Source organism: Nerophis ophidion, unplaced genomic scaffold, assembly GCF_033978795.1.
Source record: "Nerophis ophidion isolate RoL-2023_Sa unplaced genomic scaffold, RoL_Noph_v1.0 HiC_scaffold_128, whole genome shotgun sequence".
Lineage (NCBI taxonomy): Eukaryota > Metazoa > Chordata > Actinopteri > Syngnathiformes > Syngnathidae > Nerophis > Nerophis ophidion.
The window spans coordinates 212,685-231,018 of NW_026907050.1; positions in this window are offsets into that span (position 1 = coordinate 212,685).

The following is an 18,334-nucleotide window of genomic DNA, read 5'->3' on the forward strand; positions in this document are numbered from 1 at the left end:
CTCCATGCTTGATGGTGCACCTCAAGTTTAGTCGTGCGCCATTTGCGTTCCAGCTTTCTGCATAATAATTTCTGAGCTCTAGTTTCTTCTGTAAACCAAGGGGTGCGCTTTTTTGGAGCCTTTTTTCACTTTAGCGGTGCTATGTTATCAATGGTTTCGCGCAGGGCGTCGTTAAAATTGTTAGTGAGGTTATCAATAGAGCCCACATACTTTGGGAATGGTGCCATTACCGAGGGCAGTAGGTCAGCAAGAGTTGTCGTTGTGGCTGTATTAATGTTGCGGCTGCTATAGCAGTTATTATTATTATTAGTTTGACGAACATGCGTCTGAACCTCGAATTTTATAAGGTAATGAGCGGACAATACTTTAGTATAAGGGAGTATCGTAACTTTGGAAACGGTGATACCCCTGACAAGCACTAGGTCTATCGTATTACCGTTGCGATGCGTGGGTTCATTTATTATTTGTGTGAGACCACAGCTATCAATCATAGTCTGGAGCGCTACGCACGGTGGGTCCGATGGGGTATTCTTATGGATATTAAAGTCCCCCATTATGATTATATTATCGGCGTGTGTCACTAGATCAGCAACGAACTCTGATAATTCATTGATAAAGTCCGAATAGGGCCCTGGGGGGCGGTAGATAACAGCCAGGTGTAGAGGGAGCGGTGTGACAGACTTCATAGTAAGCACCTCAAACGATTTATATTTATTATTTATGTTAGGACTAAGGTTAAAGTTTTCGTTGTATATTAGTGCGACCCCCCCACCCCTTTTAAGCGGACGGGCAATATGCGCATGTGTAAACCTGAATTTAACATTTATACACTAAACATGTATTTAATATTAATACACTAAACATGTATTTAATATTTATACACTAAACATGTATTTAATATTAATACAAAAACATGTATTTAATTTTAATAAACTAAACATATATTTAATATTTATACACTAAACATGTATTTAACATTTATACACTAAACATGTATTTAATATTAATACACTAAACATGTATTTAATATTAATGCACTAAACATGTATTTAATATTAATACAAAAACATGTATTTAATTGTAATAAACTAAACATATATTTAATATTAATACACTAAACATGTATTTAATATTCATACACTAAACATTTAGTTATTATTTATACACTAAACGTGTATTTAATATTTATACACTAAAAGTGTATTTAATATTTATACACTAAACATGTATTTAATATTAATACACTAAATATGTATTTAATATTTATAAACTTAACATGTATTTAATATTTATACAATAAACATGTATTTAATATTTATATACTAAACATGTATTTAATATTCATACATTAAACATGTATTTAATATGTATACACTAAACATATATTTAATATTTATAAACTAAACATGTATTTAATATTCATACACTAAACATGTATTTAATATTAATACAAAAAACATGTATTTAATATTAATACAAAAAACATGTATTTAATATTAATACAAAAACACATATTTAATTTTAATACACTAAACATATATTTAATATTAATACACTAAACATGTCTTTAATATTTATACAGTAAACATTTATTTAATATTAATACACTAAACATGTATTTAATATTAATACACTAAACATGTATATAATATTCATACACTAAACATGCATTTTATATTCATACACTAAATATGTATTTATTATTTATACACTAAACTTGTATTTATTATTTATACACTAAACATGTATTTAATATTCATACACTAAACTTGTATTTAATATTTATACACTAAACATGTATTTAATATTTATACACTAAACATGTATTTAATATTCATACACTAAACATGTAGTTAATATTCATACACTAAACTTGTATTTAATATTCATACACTAAACATGTATTTAATATTAATACACTAAACATGTATTTAATATTTATACACTAAACATGTCTTTAATATTAATACAGTAAACATTTATTTAATATTAATACACTAAACATGTATGTAACTGTTGCGACTAATAATTATAATTTGTTTTATTTCTCTAAAAACAGAATAAGTTAAGTTCACAAAAGGGAATTTAAATCAAAATATATAAAAGCTCATAAGAAGGCTTTATTTAAGTCACTATGGTTAAAAATGTAATTTCATGCCTTTTTGTTGGGTTTGTGGGCATGTGTTTGTTTTGAAGTGTCTCGATTGGTCTGTGAAGGGATATAAAGAAGCTACTTCCGGGTATGAGGAAAATCTGTTTGATGCAATGAGAAGGGATAAAGAGAGCGACTGATGGTTACAAGGACTAAAAAGTGTCACAAGGACTTTCAGCGTTTGGGCCACAAGAGCCAGAAGATCACAATTTCCTCCTAAAAGAAGCATGCAGGCCAACGAGGTATTTGTCATTTCTGTTTGTATTTTATTTCGGTAAATGTTTGAGCCATATGCTGCGCATGTTATTTTTACGTTTGTAACTTGCTTTATTTTATTAACAGTTTTCACGGTGAATTGAAGGGAAAGAAAGCCTTCAATAAATCAGTTCAAGAAAGCCTTTGTGTCAGTGCTATGTGGAGGGAGTTACAATATATTTAATATTCATATACTAAACATGCATTTAATATTCATACACTAAATATGTATTTATTATTTATACACTAAACTTGTATTTATTATTTATACACTAAACATGTATTTAATATTCATACACTAAACATGTATTTAATATTCATACACTAAACATGTATTTAATATTCATACACTAAACTTGTATTTAATATTCATACACTAAACATGTATTTAATATTTATACACTAAACATGTATTTAATATTCATACACTAAACATGTATTTAATATTTATACACTAAACATGTATTTAATATTAATAAACTAAACATGTGTTTAATATTCATACACTAAACATGTATTTAATATTCATACACTAAACTTGTATTTAATATTTATACACTAAACATGTATTTAATATTTACACACTGAAATATTCATACACTAAACATGTATTTAATATTAATACACTGAACATGTATTTAATAATCATATACCAAACATATATGTAATCATATACTAATCATATATTTAATATTCATACAGTAAACATGTTTTTATTATTCTCTAAATAAGGCACACTCGGAAATAATTAATTTATTTGTGTGCAGTTGCGGCAGAAGTCCACAGGAGGGCGCACATTCCCTCTTAATAAGTCTGGTCAGCCATACACTAAACATAGTTTTTAATATTAATACACTAAACATATTTTTACTATTTGTACACTAAACATGTGTATATTAAATACATTAAAAAACATGTATTTAATTTTAATAAACCAAACACATATTTAATATACTTAATATTAATACACCAAACATGTATTTAATATTTATACAGCAAACATGTATTTAATATTAATACAAAAACATTTATTTAATTTTAATAAACTAAACATGTATTTAATATTCATACACTAAACATGTATTTAATATTCATACACTAAACATGTCTTTAATATTTATACAGTAAACATTTATTTAATATTAATACACTAAACTTGTATTTAATATTTATACACTAAACATGTATTTAATAATCATATACTAAACACATTTGATATTCATATAATAATCATATATTTAATATTCACACTGTAAACATGTATTTAATATTCTCTAAATAAGGCACACTCGGAAATAATTAATTTATTTGTGTGCAGTTGCGGCAGAAGTCCACAGGAGGGCGCACATTCCCTCTTAATAAGTCCGGTCAGCCATACACTAAACATAGTTTTTAATATTAATACACTAAACATATTTTTACTATTTGTACACTAAACATGTGTATATTAAATACATTAAAAAACATGTATTTAATTTTAATAAACCAAACACATATTTAATATATTTATTATTAATACACTAAACATGTATTTAATATTTATACACTAAACATGTATTTAATATTAATACAAAAACATGTATTTAATTTTAATGAACTAAATATATATTTAATATTAATACACTAAACATGTATTTAATTAAAATAAACTAAACACATATTTAATATTAAAACACTAAACATGTATTTAATATTTTTACACTCAACGTGTATTTAATATTTATACACTAAACATGTATTTAATATTCATACACTAAACATGTATTTAATATTCATACACTAAAAGTGTATTTAATATTCGTACACTAAACATGTATTTAATATTCATACACTAAACATGTATTTAATATTAATACACTGAACATGTATTTAATAATCATATACTAAACATATATGTAATCATATACTAATCATATATTTAATATTCATACAGTAAACATGTATTTATTATCCTCTAAATAAGGCACACTTGGAAATAATGAATTTCTTTATGTGTGCAGTTGCGGCAGAAGTCCACAGGAGGGCGCACGTTCCCTCTTAATAAGTCCGGTCCTCTCCGTCTCTCTCTCTCTCTTTTTCCTTTTTTTTGTTTCTTTTTTTTTTTTACATAAGTTTGGTTTCTCATACACTTATATTTATACACTAAACATGTATTTAATATTAATACACTAAACATGTATTTAATATTTATACACTAAACATGTATTTAATATTTATACACTAAACATGTATTTAACATTAATACAAAAACATGTATTTAATTTTAATAAACTACACATATTTAATATTAATACACTAAACATGTATTTAACATTTATACACTAAACATGTATTTAATATTAATACACTAAAAATGTATTTAATAGTAATACAAAAACATGTATTTAATTGTAATAAAATAAACATATATTTAATATTAATACACTAAACATGTATTTAACATTTATACACTAAACATGTTTTTAATATTAATACACTAAACATGTATTTAATATTTGTACAAAAACATGTATTTAATTTTAATAAACTAAACATATATTGAATATTAATACACTAAACATGTATTTAATATTCATACACTAAACATGTAGTTATTATTCATACACTAAATATTATTTAATATTTATAAACTAAACATGTATTTAATATTAATACACTAAACATGTATTTAATATTAATACAAAAACATGTATTTAATTTTAATAAACTAAACATATATTTAATATTAATACACTAAACATGTATTTAATATTAATACACTAAACATTTATTTAATATTCATACACTAAACATATATTTAATATTAATACAAAAACATGTATTTAAGTTTAATAAACCAAACATATTTAATATTAGTACACTAAACATGTTTTTAATATTAATACACTAAACATGTATTTAATATTATTACAAAAACATGTATTTAATTTTAATAAACTAAACATACATTTAATATTAATACACTAAACATGTATTTAATATTAATACACTAAACATGTATTTAATATTAATACAAAAACATGTATTTATTTTTAATAAACCAAACATATATTTAATATTAATACACCAAACATGTATTTAATATTAATACACTAAACATGTATTTATTATTCATTAACTAAATATGTAGTTATTATTTATACACTAAACATGTATTTAATATTAATACACTAAACATGTATTTAATATTTATACAGTAAACATTTATTTAATATTAATACACTAATCATGTATTTAATATTTATATACTAAATATGTATTTAATATTTATAAACTTAACATGTATTTAATATTTATACAATAAACATGTATTTAATATTTATATACTAAACATGTATTTAATATTCATACATTAAACATGTATTTAATATGTATACACTAAACATATATTTAATATTTATAAACTAAACATGTATTTAATATTCATACACTAAACATGTATTTAATATTAATACAAAAAACATGTATTTAATATTAATACAAAAAACATGTATTTAATATTAATACAAAAACACATATTTAATTTTAATACACTAAACATATATTTAATATTAATACACTAAACATGTCTTTAATATTTATACAGTAAACATTTATTTAATATTAATACACTAAACATGTATTTAATATTAATACACTAAACATGTATATAATATTCATACACTAAACATGCATTTTACTGTATATTCATACACTAAATATGTATTTATTATTTATACACTAAACTTGTATTTATTATTTATACACTAAACATGTATTTAATATTCATACACTAAACTTGTATTTAATATTTATACACTAAACATGTATTTAATATTTATACACTAAACATGTATTTAATATTCATACACTAAACATGTAGTTAATATTCATACACTAAACTTGTATTTAATATTCATACACTAAACATGTATTTAATATTAATACACTAAACATGTATTTAATATTTATACACTAAACATGTCTTTAATATTAATACAGTAAACATTTATTTAATATTAATACATTAAACATGTATGTAACTGTTGCGACTAATAATTATAATTTGTTTTATTTCTCTAAAAACAGAATAAGTTAAGTTCACAAAAGGGAATTTAAATTAAAATGTATAAAAGCTCATAAGAAGGCTTTATTTAAGTCACTATGGTTAAAAATGTAATTTCATGCCTTTTTGTTGGGTTTGTGGGCATGTGTTTGTTTTGAAGTGTCTCGATTGGTCTGTGAACGGATATAAAGAAGCTACTTCCGGGTATGAGGAAAATCTGTTTGATGCAATGAGAAGGGATAAAGAGAGCGACTGATGGTTACAAGGACTAAAAAGTGTCACAAGGACTTTCAGCGTTTGGGCCACAAGAGCCAGAATATCACAATTTCCCCCTAAAAGAAGCATGCAGGCCAACGAGGTATTTGTCATTTCTGTTTGTATTTTATTTCGGTAAATGTTTGAGCCATATGCTGCGCATGTTATTTTTACGTTTGTAACTTGCTTTATTTTATTAACAGTTTTAACGGTGAATTGAAGGGAAAGAAAGCCTTCAATAAATCAGTTCAAGAAAGCCTTTGTGTCAGTGCTATGTGGAGGGAGTTACAATATATTTAATATTCATATACTAAACATGCATTTAATATTCATACACTAAATATGTATTTATTATTTATACACTAAACTTGTATTTATTATTTATACACTAAACATGTATTTAATATTCATACACTAAACATGTATTTAATATTCATACACTAAACTTGTATTTAATATTTATACACTAAACATGTATTTAATATTTATACACTAAACATGTATTTAATATTCATACACTAAACATGTATTTAATATTTATACACTAAACATGTATTTAATATTAATAAACTACACATGTGTTTAATATTCATACACTAAACATGTATTTAATATTCATACACTAAACTTGTATTTAATATTTATACACTAAACATGTATTTAATATTTACACACTGAAATATTCATACACTAAACATGTATTTAATATTAATACACTGAACATGTATTTAATAATCATATACCAAACATATATGTAATCATATACTAATCATATATTTAATATTCATACAGTAAACATGTATTTATTATCCTCTAAATAAGGCACACTCGGAAATAATTAATTTATTTGTGTGCAGTTGCGGCAGAAGTCCACAGGAGGGCGCACATTCCCTCTTAATAAGTCTGGTCAGCCATACACTAAACATAGTTTTTAATATTAATACACTAAACATATTTTTACTATTTGTACACTAAACATGTGTATATTAAATACATTAAAAAACATGTATTTAATTTTAATAAACCAAACACATATTTAATATACTTAATATTAATACACCAAACATGTATTTAATATTTATACAGCAAACATGTATTTAATATTAATACAAAAACATTTATTTAATTTTAATAAACTAAACATGTATTTAATATTCATACACTAAACATGTATTTAATATTCATACACTAAACATGTCTTTAATATTTATACAGTAAACATTTATTTAATATTAATACACTAAACTTGTATTTAATATTTATACACTAAACATGTATTTAATAATCATATACTAAACACATTTAATATTCATATAATAATCATATATTTAATATTCACACTGTAAACATGTATTTAATATTCTCTAAATAAGGCACACTCGGAAATAATTAATTTATTTGTGTGCAGTTGCGGCAGAAGTCCACTGGAGGGTACACATTCCCTCTTCATAAGTCTGGTCATTCATACACTAAACATAGTTTTTAATATTAATACACTAAACATATTTTTACTATTTGTACCCTAAACATATATTTAATATTTATACACTAAACATCTATTTAATATTCATACACTAAACATGTATTTAATATTTATACACTAAACATGTATTTAATATTTATACACTAAACATGTATTTAATATGTATACACTAAACATGTATTTAATATTAATACAAAAACGTGTATTTAATTTTAATAAACTAAACATATATTTACTATAAATACACTAAACATGAATGAATGAATGAATGAATGAATGAATGAATGAATGGGTTTATTTTGAGCCATGCAAACAAAACAAGAGAATGACATAAAATACAAAAGAAATATATAGATACATTATTTGTACACCTACATTGAAAACATTACATGTGACTAATCTTTTGTAGATGTCAAGATTGGCTCAAAAGGAAGTGGGAAGAAGTAAACTTATTAGGTCCCACCCCTATACATATACAATATATATATATATACAATATATAATACAAAAATATATATAATATAATTCAATTCAGTGGTTGCTGCTATATATTGTCTATATAAAATACATTTAAATTCACACACACTTACATAGATACACACACATATACACACACACATATATACAATTTATATATATACATATATATATACATATATATATATATCTATATATATATATATATATATATATATATATATATATATATATATATATATATATATATATATATATAGATATATATATATATATACAATCTATATATATACCTATACACATACACACACAATCACATACATACACACATGCATATACCCAAAATACATACATATCCATCACACACACACACACACACACACACACACACACACACACACACACACACACACACACACACACACACACACACACACACACACACACACACACACCTATAAAAATACTATACATATAATAGTATATATAATATACACTTTTGTCTAAACATTATTAACAGTTTATGGTGCCTATGGGAACAAGCTTTCATTTTGACTGTGATATTAGTGGTTAATAGTGGATCTGTGGCTGTGGAGCTACTTCCCCTGATCAACAGGACCTGAGGACCACCCTTATTATGTGTCCTATGCTGTGCATTAAAAGAGAGGAGGGGAGCCCCCTGCCAGAGGAGTTATCCACCAACATAAGATCCCCCACTGGCCTGCCCTGTACTCCAGATAGTGTACTTATTATGTGTCCTATGCTGTGCATTAAAAGAGACGAGGGGAGCCCCCTGCCAGAGGAGTTATCCACCAACATAAGATCCCCCACTTGCCTGCCCTGTACTCCAGATAGTGGACCCTAATCCCTTTTCTTAGTTTCCATCGGCACCAATTCTTTAGTCAGAATTCATATTTGTTTTTACATTTGCAGAATATTAGTATTACTCAAATTGCATATAGGATTGTTTTTACACACACACACACACACACACACGCACGCACGCACGCACGCACGCACGCACGCACGCACGCACGCACGCACGCACGCACGCACGCACACACACACACACACACACACACACACACACACACACAATTCAATGTATTCCTCTCGATACTAATTCATATAGTTTAACTAGTTGGGTGATGTCATAGAAGTAATAATAATAATGATAATATCAACAATGACTAAACAATAATAATATCGATAATGATAACAATAATAATAACAATATGAACAATAGCAATAGCAATGACAATAAATGATGACAATAATACATATAAAATAATGAAGATGATGATGATGATGATGATAATAACAACAATAATAATAATAATAACAATAATCCTTATTAGCCAGTGATGGAGTTTAACACTTAGGCATCCATGTTCACATTCATATACATTGCACATACCATTTTTTTGTATCTTGTTTTGAACTGATGGACATTTGAACATTGCTTGAGCTCCACATCCAATCCCTTCCAAAGTTTCACTCCACACACGGACACACACAAACTTTCCCTGGTAGTTCTTACTGTTGGAATAGTAAAGATACTACACCCCCTTAGATTATCAACTCCTTCTCTGTGTTTGAAATGTATTTGAATATTGGCAAGTAGAACCTTTTTGTTGGCTTTAAATAGTAATTGAGCTGTATTAAAATCAACTAGATCAGGCAGTTTTAATAATTTAGATTGTAAAAATAAAATATTTGTGTGGTCACAATATCCCACCTTGTGTAGAATTCTTATTGCAGGTTTTTGGAGTGTAACCAGGGGATGTAGTGAAGTTTTGTAGTTGTTTTGGAGTGTAACCAGGGGATGTAGTGAAGTTTTGGAGTGTAACCAGGAGATGTAGTAAAGTTTTGTAGTTGTTTTGGAGTGTAACCAGGGGATGTAGTGAATCAATCAATCAATCAATGTTTATTTATATAGCCCCAAATCACAAATGTCTCAAAGGACTGCACAAATCATTACGACTACAACATCCTCGGAAGAAGTTTTGTAGTTGTTTTGGAGTATAACCAGGGGATGTAGTGAAGTTTTGTAGTTGTTTTGGAGTGTAACCAGGGGATGTAGTGAAGTTTTGTAGTTGTTTTGGAGTGTAACCAGGGGATGTAGTGAAGTTTTGTAGTTGTTTTGGACTGTAACCAGGGGATGTAGTGAAGTTTTGTAGTTGTTTTGGAGTGTAACCAGGGGATGTAGTGAAGTTTTGTAGTTGTTTTGGACTGTAACCAGGGGATGTAGTGAAGTTTTGTAGTTGTTTTGGACTGTAACCAGGGGATGTAGTGAAGTTTTGTAGTTTTTTTGGAGTGTAACCAGGTGATGTAGTGAAGTTTTGTAGTTGTTTTGGAGTGTAACCAGGGGATGTAGTGAAGTTTTGTAGTTGTTTTGGAGTGTAACCAGGGGATGTAGTGAAGTTTTGTAGTTGTTTTGGAGTGTAACCAGGGGATGTAGTGAAGTTTTGTAGTTGTTTTGGAGTGTAACCAGGGGATGTAGTGAAGTTTTGTAGTTGTTTTGGACTGTAACCAGGGGATGTAGTGAAGTTTTGTAGTTGTTTTGGACTGTAACCAGGGGATGTAGTGAAGTTTTGTAGTTTTTTTGGAGTGTAACCAGGTGATGTAGTGAAGTTTTGTAGTTGTTTTGGAGTGTAACCAGGGGATGTAGTGAAGTTTTGTAGTTGTTTTGGAGTGTAACCAGGGGATGTAGTGAAGTTTTGTAGTTGTTTTGGAGTGTAACCAGGGGATGTAGTGAAGTTTTGTAGTTGTTTTGGAGTGTAACCAGGGGATGTAGTGAAGTTTTGTAGTTGTTTTGGAGTGTAACCAGGGGATGTAGTGAAGTTTTGTAGTTGTTTTGGAGTGTAACCAGGGGATGTAGTGAAGTTTTGTAGTTGTTTTGGAGTGTAACCAGGGGATGTAGTGAAGTTTTGTAGTTGTTTTGGAGTGTAACCAGGGGATGTAGTGAAGTTTTGTAGTTGTTTTGGAGTGTAACCAGGGGATGTAGTGAAGTTTTGTAGTTGTTTTGGAGTGTAACCAGGGGATGTAGTGAAGTTTTGTAGTTGTTTTGGAGTGTAACCAGGGGATGTAGTGAAGTTTTGTAGTTGTTGCCCTAGATTTCTATGCAGTAATTTAGATATGGCAAGACCAATGAACAATATAATAAATGCAGAGCTGTGTCATTTAAGAAGAATTTGGATTTATTGATAATAGAGATGGTTTTGGAGATTTTGCTTTGTATATGTCTTCTTATGTGTGGTTTCCAGCTTCCTTTATTATCAATAGTGACTCCTAAGAATTTAATTTCTGACACCGTTTCTAGAATCACGCCATCTATATTTATTGCTGGTCCTGGATTGGAATAGCCGAATAACATAACTTTTGTTTTCTTTAAATTAAGGGATCATTTGTTTATATCTAACCATGTTTTTAATTTTGCAAGTTCATTATTTAGGGTGGGTACAAAATTTGTATAATTATTGTTAGATTAGAAAATATTAGTGTCGTCTGCGAATATGACTAATTTTAATACATTTGATACTGTAAATATGTCATTAATATATAAGTTAAATAACTTGGGACCAAGAACGGCTCCCTGTGGAACCCCACAAGCAATGTCCAAATGCCCAGATGTAAATATGTCATTAATATATAAGTTAAATAACTTGGGACCAAGAAGGGATCCCTGTGGAACCCCACAAGCAATGTCCAAATGCCCAGATGTAAATATGTCATTAATATATAAGTTAAATAACTTGGGACCAAGAACGGCTCCCTGTGGAACCCCACAAGCAATGTCCAAATGCCCAGATGTAAATATGTCATTAATATATAAGTTAAATAACTTGGGACCAAGAACGGCTCCCTGTGGAACCCCACAAGCAATGTCCAAATGCCCAGATGTAAATATGTCATTAATATATAAGTTAAATAACTTGGGACCAAGAAGGGATCCCTGTGGAACCCCACAAGCAATGTCCAAATGCCCAGATGTAAATATGTCATTAATATATAAGTTAAATAACTTGGGACCAAGAACGGCTCCCTGTGGAACCCCACAAGCAATGTCCAAATGCCCAGATGTAAATATGTCATTAATATATAAGTTAAATAACTTGGGACCAAGAACGGCTCCCTGTGGAACCCCACAAGCAATGTCCAAATGCCCAGATGTAAATATGTCATTAATATATAAGTTAAATAACTTGGGACCAAGAACGGCTCCCTGTGGAACCCCACAAGCAATGTCCAAATGCCCAGATGTAAATATGTCATTGATATATAAGTTAAATAACTTGGGACCAAGAACGGCTCCCTGTGGAACCCCACAAGCAATGTCCAAATGCCCAGATGTAAATATGTCATTAATATATAAGTTAAATAACAAGAACGGCTCCCTGTGGAACCCCACAAGCAATGTCCAAATGCCCAGATGTAAATATGTCATTAATATATAAGTTAAATAACTTGGGACCAAGAACGGCTCCCTGTGGAACCCCACAAGCAATGTCCAAATGCCCAGATGTAAATATGTCATTAATATATAAGTTAAATAACTTGGGACCAAGAACGGCTCCCTGTGGAACCCCACAAGCAATGTCCAAATGCCCAGATGTAAATATGTCATTAATATATAAGTTAAATAACTTGGGACCAAGAACGGCTCCCTGTGGAACCCCACAAGCAATGTCCAAATGTCCAGATGTAAATATGTCATTAATATATAAGTTAAATAACAAGAACGGCTCCCTGTGGAACCCCACAAGCAATGTCCAAATGCCCAGATGTAAAAATGTAATTAATATATAAGTTAAATAACTTGGGACCAAGAACGGCTCCCTGTGGAACCCCACAAGCAATGTCCAAATGCCCAGATGTAAATATGTCATTAATATATAAGTTAAATAACAAGAACGGCTCCCTGTGGAACCCCACAAGCAATGTCCAAATGCCCAGATGTAAATATGTCATTAATATATAAGTTAAATAACTTGGGACCAAGAACGGCTCCCTGTGGAACCCCACAAGCAATGTCCAAATGCCCAGATGTAAATATGTCATTAATATATAAGTTAAATAACTTGGGACCAAGAACGGCTCCCTGTGGAACCCCACAAGCAATGTCCAAATGCCCAGATGTAGATATGTCATTAATATATAAGTTAAATAACTTGGGACCAAGAACGGCTCCCTGTGGAACCCCACAAGCAATGTCCAAATGCCCAGATGTAAATATGTCATTAATATATAAGTTAAATAACTTGGGACCAAGAACGGCTCCCTGTGGAACCCCACAAGCAATGTCCAAATGCCCAGATGTAAATATGTCATTAATATATAAGTTAAATAACTTGGGACCAAGAACGGCTCCCTGTGGAACCCCACAAGCAATGTCCAAATGCCCAGATGTAAATATGTCATTAATATATAAGTTAAATAACAAGAACGGCTCCCTGTGGAACCCCACATGCAATGTCCAAATGCCCAGATGTAAATATGTCATTAATATATAAGTTAAATAACTTGGGACCAAGAACGGCTCCCTGTGGAACCCCACAAGCAATGTCCAAATGCCCAGATGTAAATATGTCATTAATATATAAGTTAAATAACAAGAACGGCTCCCTGTGGAACCCCACAAGCAATGTCCAAATGCCCAGATGTAAACTCGCCCATCTTCACAAACTGCTGTCTTTGTGTTAAATAGTTCCTTATCCAAGTCAAAGTTACTCCCCTTATTCCATATCTGTATCATTGTTTCAGTAATATTTGATGATTAATGGTGTCAAATGCTTTACTCAGATCCATGTCCATTCCAGCTACATATTTCTTACTATCTAAGCTCTTGGTTATCTCTTCTACTGCATCAATTATTGCCAGAGATGTTGACCTTGCTGTCCTAAAACCGTATTGAATTTCATTAATTATCTTATGTTTATCTATAAATTTCTCTAATCTAGTGTTATATCATTTCTCTAAGATTTTGGAAAACTGCGGGAGCAAAGAGACAGGTCGGCAGTTTGTGAAGATGCGTTAGTTCCCATTTGTATATATTGGTATTACCTTTGCCATTTTCATTTTATTAGGAAATTGTCCTGTTTGGAAGGACAGGTTAAATATGTCAGTTAGTGGTTTGGTGATGGAATGTATGTTTTTTTCCACAAGTGTCATATCTATGTCGAAACAATCAGTAGATGTTTTATTTTTGCAATTATGAACAACATCTATTATTTCCTCTTCAGTTACTCCCAACAGAAACATACTCATTGGATTCATTTCAATCAGTGACTCCATTTCATTGCTGCTATAATCAGGGATTTTGGCTGCCAATTCTGATCCGACATTTACTAAGAAACTGTTAAAACTCTCCACAACATTATTCATATTATAATTATCTTGGTTGTTAGCAGTGAAATAGCTAGGACACAAGTTATTTTTTGATTTGCCTTTAATTATAGTGTTAAGTATTCCCCACACCTCCTTAGCGTTGTTCTTATTCCTATGTAATAGATTGCTATAATATCATTTCTTACTAGTCCTTATTATATCAGTCAATTTATTTTTATATGTTTTATATCTATGTTCAGAGTCTTCAATCAGTTTCTTTGTACATTCATTTTTGGAGCCAGGTTTTACATTACTTAATTTGATGAATTGTCTATATAATGTGTTTTTCTTTTTACAAGCATTTTGTAAACCCTTGGTTAACCATGCGCACTTTAAAGTTTTGTTGTTGTTTCTCTTTTTTTTTATTGGACATTTTTGGTTATATATTGAATGAAATATATCTATAAATGATTCAAAGGCACTATCCACCTCCTTTTTGTTGTACACGCAATCCCAGTTTTGCATTGTTAGGTCCTGATTTAATAGATTGAAAGAGTCTTCTCTTCTAACTGGTTAGTAAGTATATTTTTGCTGTGGATTCAGGTGTGTACTGGTCTCATCATTATAGACTGTGAATACAGGCAGATGATGGGTTATGTAAGTATATTTTTGCTGTGGATTCAGGTGTGTACTGGTCTCATCATTATAGACTGTGAATACAGGCAGATGATGGGTTATGTAAGTATATTTTTGCTGTGGATTCAGGTGTGTACTGGTCTCATCATTATAGACTGTGAATACAGGCAGATGATGGGTTATGTCACAGATCATTACTCCACTGATGTTTGAAGACCGCATATTATTAGTGAAGATGTTATCGATGAATACTGTGCGATGTTATTCTAGTCGGTCTTGTAATGGTTGGGTATAAACTCATACTGTGCATCCTGTTAATATAGTTTTATGTTGCTATGTGGTTATTTGGATTCATGAGATTAATATTATAATCCCCACAAATAAATATTGTTTTATTAACTATTTCTGAGAAAGTTTTTTCAGCCCACTCAGTAAATAGTTCCACATTTGAACCTGCTGACCTGTATATACAGCTAATTATGATGTTTTTCTCCTTTCATTAATGATTTCTATTGATAAGCATTCAACTATATCATTTACTGATACAGTCATGTCTTTTAATATTTTGTATTTATATTTCTTTATGAACGTACATAGCGACTCCTCCACCCATTTTATTTGTTCTGTTAATATAGTTTAAATTATAATCCTTTATCTCAAAATCAATGCCTTTTGCTTCATTAAACCATGTTTCGGATATAGCAATTATGCTAAATGGATTCACAAAATGTTGTAAGTAGTCTTGAATTGCACTGGAATTTGCATACATGCTTCTACTGTTAAAATGGATGACTGAAAATGTGCCTTTTGATTTTATTGAGTTATTATATTCCCTTTCTGAATAGTATTTGCAGTTAATGGAGTCAGATGATGGAAACATATTATCTGGATCGAGATGATATTCCAAGTCTAATGAATTGTGATCAGTATACTCAGATGATTTTAGTTCAAAAAGCTCGGAATCTAGAATCCTTTGTTGTATTGTTAAATTGTTGTCTGTAATATCAGAGGACTGATTGTATGCCATTGAATGAACTTGTAAATATACTTTTTAACTCTCCTTGTCCCACTAATTCACATATTTATTCATATCTCTTCAGTTCCTGTATGTCTCTAACAACCAGCACTTTTGCTTGTTCAGGTGATCCGTTCAGTTTTATGACTATTTTACAGTTTGTGACCCAAGTATTCTGTATTTTGTTTTGTTTCCTTAAGTGCCAGGCTTTTTTTGCAATATCTGCATTCCTTTTGATCAGGTGATCATTCAAATATACGTTGGTGCCTTTTAGCTTTCTCCTTGTTTCATGAGTTCAGTCTTTCTTTTCCTGTTGACGAACCTCAGGATGACAGCAGGCATGACGTCCCTCTTCGCAGGCAGAGGATGACACGCTTCCATTGAGTTCTTGTCCAGATGAATGTCTCTGGAAGCCAGAAAGGCCACAACCTGCTCCTCCACCGAGCCAGCCTCCGGGTCCCTAGATGCACTCTTGCTCCCCACAGCTTGTGCATATGAGCGGGGTTTCACTTTTAGCCCCGTCACGATCACATCATTCAGTCTAGAATACTGCTCCAGATCTTCCACTTTCCTCTCCAACTCGCCAATCTTCTTATCCCTCTCCTGGATGCACATACGGAGCTCCATGACTTCGTTTAAGAATTATATCCTGTTTAATCCGTATGTCATTTACGTCTTGTGAAAGACATTGAAGTGACTTTTTAATGTCCTCGTTTTCCTCCGCCGCTGGGGTTCTCTTCGGTCCCGTGACGACGAGCCCTTAAGACCCTACAGTCTGGTCAGAGATGATATTTAGCTGCTCAGCGATGTGTTGACAACTTCTGCGTCTTTGTTAGCAGCTAACAAGCTAAGCTAACTAGCGAGCTAAGCTAAGTCAGCACGAAACGCGCGAAATGCTTCTCGCGCACCAGGACAATCTTATCCCTAAATAAAGACTCAAAGATGTATTTTATACGACGTGAATATTTAAAAACTGGAGAAAAAGTAATGAGACTGACTTATTAGCGTTCGGCTCCCTTCTCTGTCGACGTGCGAATGATGCCAAAAAACATGAAACAAGATGGAAATCCTTAAAGGCTTATTGTGAAAATGTAATAATGTTTATAGACATGCAACAACAGCAACATATATGCTATCTGTTGTTATGTTCCCGATTTTTGAGTGTACAAAATGAAAGTGTGTGTTGAGTCTGACTTGGACATAATATGGACTATACACAAATGCTTTTTTATGAAAATGTCATTTTGTTTATAAATTATATGCAATCTGTTGTTTCCCTAATTGTTGTTGTTGTTGTACATGGATGAGGGTGTGTGTTGCTGAGCCCCACTTGGACATTACCATGAATTGATGAAGGTGGACCCCGACTTAAACAAGTTGAAAAACTTATTGGGGTGTTACCATTTAGTGGTCAATTGTACGGAATATGTACTGTACTGTGCAATCTACTAATAAAAGTATCAATCAATCTGGACTGGACCTGGTTTAAAAACCTTTAGAAAAGTCTAATTTCAATAATAACCTGGTCTTGTGAAGATAAGGTCATTTTTTATTTTATAAATAAAATCAAATAAGATAAATAAAAATTGAAATATAAAACATTTTCTTGGATAAAAAAGAAAGTAAAATAATATAAAACAATTACATACAAAATAGTAATTAATGATAATGTTCGGCACACACAATCAT